The sequence below is a fragment of the Olea europaea genome, unplaced genomic scaffold, assembly GCF_002742605.1.
Source record: "Olea europaea var. sylvestris unplaced genomic scaffold, O_europaea_v1 scaffold718, whole genome shotgun sequence".
In the NCBI taxonomy this organism is placed as follows: Eukaryota; Viridiplantae; Streptophyta; class Magnoliopsida; order Lamiales; family Oleaceae; genus Olea; species Olea europaea.
Window position 1 is genome coordinate 342,251 of NW_019265580.1, and position 1,010 is coordinate 343,260.

At 34.0% G+C, this 1,010-nt stretch overlaps 1 long non-coding RNA gene across 1 annotated transcript; it reads left to right on the plus strand.

Annotated features, from left to right (window-relative positions):
• The first annotated feature begins 405 nt into the window (after positions 1–405).
• LOC111390815 lies at positions 406–769 on the plus strand. The gene is made up of 3 exons (XR_002701986.1): positions 406–507; positions 603–638; positions 739–769. It is a non-coding gene; the product is annotated as an uncharacterized LOC111390815 (long non-coding RNA).
• The last annotated feature ends 241 nt before the right edge of the window (positions 770–1,010 follow it).

Genomic DNA, 1,010 nt, shown 5'->3' on the forward strand with positions numbered 1-1,010 from the left:
CACGTGTAGCTTATGAAATGGTACTTCTTATGAACATATCATGTCTTTTTACTTGAATTGTCCAATTTCAATATATGTTATTACTACATTTGTACTGCAGAAAAAAAATCCACATTTAAAAGGGTTAAGAACAAAAGTATGGAAATATGGACATCTCAGAAAAGATGGAAAACCAATTAATGAAGCAGTTGCCGAAACTTTGATATCACTTGCTAGTATTTGATTTGAGTTCCATAAGTATAGAAAAGGATTGAAGATTGTGCCACATCAATTTTCAATACGCCTGCCGAAGATTCCATCCGTGATGATGCTATCGCTCGAGTTTTAGGTTCTGAACGTCATGGGGGAGTTAGGGGACTCGAATTTGGAGTTGTTTCATTAAAAGTGGATGGAGAAATACAAAGTAGTGGGAGAGTTAGAGAACTTGAAAGCCAATTACAGATTCAAGCACAAAGGGGAGGGGCATTAGAAGAAAAAATGGAAGCATTTATCAGGTTTTCTCAGCAGGTTATAAGTTACTTTTTATACATTTTATGATTGTATAGCTTTATATAGCCAATTACATGAATAATAACTTTTGTAATTTTTGTATCATTATACAGAATGTGGAGGATAGGAATTCAAATGCTTTTACTCAGGTTTCTGTTTCTTATATTATTAAATGTTTATTGAATATATATTCAGTTTGTAGTATTCTAATTTTAAAGAGAATACTTTCTGTTTATTATGAAATTTTAGTCACACCAAGGAAGTGATGTCCAAGGAAGTACTATCTCCAAGACAAATGCAAGATGTCAACTGTAGCATTGGTACATGTTTGAGGAGGAAGAAGTTATAGCAGAAGGGAAGATTGTCACAACAGACCCAAGTGCAAAGGTGCATCACTTGCCACTCGGTCGAGACTATTTGATTTATTGTTCAACAGACATCGAATCTTGAAAATGTCTCTAAAAGAAAAGGTCATCAATGCATTTAAACTGTCTGATTCACAAATCAGACCTTGTCATACG